Below are 3,749 nucleotides of genomic sequence, written 5' to 3'. Positions count from 1 at the left end.
CAGCCTCCAAAGCCACAGAGAAACCCTGTCTCGAAAAACCAAAAAACAAACAAACAAACAAAAAGCCAGCCATCAGCCAAATAGTTTTATACTTAATATTAGTCTTTGTGTGTTTATCTGGGGCAAAGCGGTTGTGGCTGGAAAGAAGCTCTAGCAACATAGAACTACAGAAGAATCTCTTAAAGTTATTAGGTAGATCTGAACGCTTTCATCAGAGGCTGTGGTATCGTGACAAGACAAGACTCAGTGCATGCATGACGGAAGTCCCAGGTGACTTCCTTTTCAGAAACGGACAAGCTGGTCCAAAGTTCATATACAAATCTAAGGGACACGGATTAGCTAAAAAATAATCTGGAAAATTAAGAGCAAATTGAAGGCGGCTGGAAAGACGGCTCAGAGGTTGAGAGCACTGGCTGCTCTTCCAGAGGTCCTGAGTTCAGTTCCCAGCACCCACACGGCGGCTCACAACCATCTCTAATTCCAGCTCCAGGGGATCTGACGCCCTCTTCTGGCCTGTGTGGCACCTGCATGTATGAACACACACACATACACATAAATTTAAATCTTTAAATCTTTTTTTGAGGGACAAGCTGGAGAGTTTTACATTCTGGTTTCACAGGTTATTACAAAGATCCTGTAGCTGAGACAGCGTGGCACTGGCATAAGGACGAATGGATGGAAGAGAGCCGAGACTCTGTAAGGGAGCCCTTACATTCGTGGAGAACTGAATTCGACAAGAAGATGAAGTCCTTGGAGATCTACCCGTTCTCCCTGCCCATTAAGGAGTCAGAGGTGACCAGCCTTTTGCTGGGAGCATCCCAGAGGGACAAAAGTTCTAAAGACCATGCCAGTGCAGAACCTAACTTGGGTTGGCAAGCGGACCAGGTTCGAGGCTTTTGCCACTGCTGAGGACCACAATGGTCATGTTGGTCTTGCTGCTAAATGCTCCAAGGAGCTAGTCGGTGCCATCCGAGGGGGCCACCATCTTGGCCAAGCTTTCTTTCCACTGTCCCTGTGTGGAGAGGCTACTGGGGAACAAGCTTGATAAGCCCCACACTGTTCACCATGTGAGGGGGCGGGCCGCTGTGGCTCTGTGGTGGTGGGCATCACCCCTGCCCCCAGAGGCACTGGCATCATCCCCACTCCCGTGCCCAAGAAGCTGGTGATAATGAGTGGCGCTGAGGCTGCTGCGTTTCAGCCAGGAGCTGCACTGCCATAACCGCCAAGGCCACCTTGGATGCTATCTCCAAGACCCACAGCTATTTAACGCCCCACCCCACCCTGACCTCTGGAAAGAGACCGTGTCCATCACGTCTCCTTTTCAGGAATTCACTGACCATCTTGTGAAAACTCCTACCAGAGTCTCCTTTTAGAGGACCCAGGCTCAATGTGGAAATCAGTATGGTGATGTCTTAGAAAATTAGGGATCAACCTACCTCGAGACCCTCCAATACCATTGTTGGGCATAATATACCCAAAGGAGACACATTCACACCACAAGGACATTTGCTCAGCTATATTTATAGCTACATTATTTGAAATAGCCAGATCTCGGAAACAGCCTACATGCTCCTCCTCAACTGAAGAATGGTTGAAGAAAATGTGGTACATTTACACAATGGAGTACTACTTGGTGGTAAGAAACAATGACATCCTAAAATTTGCAGGCAAATGGACAGAACTAGGAAAAAAAAAACCATCCTGAGTGAGAGCATTAGACTCCAGCTGCGACCACCCTATAAAGAAAGGACTTCATACAAGAAAAATAAAGTGAGTTAAGTCTGTTCAAATAAAATAAGCCATCACTACAGCGAATTAATCTTGCTTGTCTGAGCCACATGACAGGAAGAGACATGACGGAATTTTCTGGAGTAACAGAGGCCACCAGTAGGGTGGTGGCTGGGCCTCCGTACCACGTCATCAAAATCAACTGGTCTGAAGATTTAAAGTCTGTGTGTTTCACTGGATGTAAATGTTGCCTCGATAGCGATTTCATTTTGTGAAGCATCGACTCTGAGGAGGACCATGGAGGTCGTTGTCTTGCTTCTGCGCTATAAGCTCTCGGCACTTACATTTAAAACAACAACAACAAAAAAAACCACTTGTCTAAGTTACTTTAAGATCTTTAAGCTTTGGGAAATTAAGCAGGTTCCAGTTTGCAGCTTTGTATTATCAATAACTACATCCCCCACTTCTGTCCCAGAAGTGTCCCCAGGGTCTTAGGAAGGAGACCAGCGAGAGGTTACCGGGCAGGAGTCACAGGGAGAGAGTTGTATGGCTTTATTCCTATCGTGGAGCTAGTGCACTGAACACAGATTCTTTTAAAAAGAAAAAGGGACGGGGGAGAAAAAAAAAACTAAACCAGACTCTCAAAAGCTTCCGTTTCTGAATGCTCAGGCTTATTTGCATACTAAAATTGCCTCCGGATGGTAGGCAGAAATAGAAAATTAAGGAAGAACGCTAGGAAAGAGAGAAAGAAGTCAGGCAAACTCAGGGGCGTAAAAAGCGGGTCCTTCTATCCGGGGCAGCCCCCGAGAGTAAAGAGCAGAGGACTCCAGCCTGGCAGTGGACAAGACCATTGCTACGAATGTATTTACTAACTCAATGACAAGCAAATCCTTTTCATTAAAAACACAGTCTGTACCTCGAGACTCCCTCTAGTGGATCTAAAAAAATGGCCAGACTTACGATGACGCCATTTGTTTTGAAATAGTAAAAGACTGCCCCAAGAATCTCTGACCAGTGAGTTCCCTGACCCCACGGTCACTGCAGGGGATTAATTCCACTTCCGTGCAAGGAGGATTTCCTACAGCCTCCTTCAAAGAAAGGGGTGCCTCGCACTCGCCCGAATAATTAACCGCTCATACATCGGAGAATGATAGACATTTCAAACGCTTTTCACCAGGGTGAGAAAGCCGGAGACTATTGGAGGTCGCCTGATCCTTGATCGATATCATAAATATTCAAGGCTCTTCACGGTGGCTTTCGAGTCGCATACAAATGAAAGAGCCCCGGCGATGGCCTGCTCGCCCGCTCGCCTGCCCGCCCGGCGCCCCAAAGTGTTCGAAACTGGGTTAGCGATCATTTTCAACGTCGCCATGCCACGTGCATTTCTACTTTGTGAAGCAGATCTTCAGATGTCGTCAAATTACTCCTCAGACCCTCAAATCTCGCGGGCTGTTTAAGAACTCTTTATTTTAAATTGCCGCCGCAGCGTCCTGTGTCTGAGGGCACATATATAATATATAAGTAACAAAGCAATACGCGCTCATGGGCCTGACATGAGAGTTTCTCACAGCTCTGCCACGGATGCCACAGCCAGGAGATGGGCAGTTAGCAGGGATCAAAGACGTGCCATTCCGCTGAGTTCATCTCCATAGACGGACACAGTGGCTCACCACCCACCCCCATTAGGCAGGGTCTCTGATGATAGCCCAAGCCGGCCTCCAGGTCCCCCATCTTCCTGCCTCCCCTTACTGGATGCTAGAAAAACATGTACCTGACTCCTGAGCGACATTTTGCTAACTATGCCTCATTGTCCAACGATTTGTGGTCTTGCTTCCCTACCGCAAATAAATAGCCTAACGGCTTATCTCAAATAGCAAACGAGCATGAGCAGTACCCACCTCCTTTTCAAAACGAACGATTTGGGAATGGAAACTCATGTCAGAAGTGAACCTGGATAAAAATTCTGATGAGGAAGTTGCCCACCCCTGGAAAGTAACATGGGGAGTGGGGGTGGGGGTTGC

General features: G+C 47.5%; 1 pseudogene; it reads left to right on the top strand.

Moving 5' to 3' along the window:
• The first annotated feature begins 675 nt into the window (after nt 1–675).
• On the top strand, nt 676–1,373 carry LOC101826397 (annotated as a pseudogene).
• The last annotated feature ends 2,376 nt before the right edge of the window (nt 1,374–3,749 follow it).

The sequence above is a fragment of the Mesocricetus auratus genome, unplaced genomic scaffold, assembly GCF_017639785.1.
Source record: "Mesocricetus auratus isolate SY011 unplaced genomic scaffold, BCM_Maur_2.0 Super-Scaffold_100046, whole genome shotgun sequence".
Lineage (NCBI taxonomy): Eukaryota > Metazoa > Chordata > Mammalia > Rodentia > Cricetidae > Mesocricetus > Mesocricetus auratus.
This window is presented reverse-complemented; position numbering and strand designations above follow the sequence as displayed.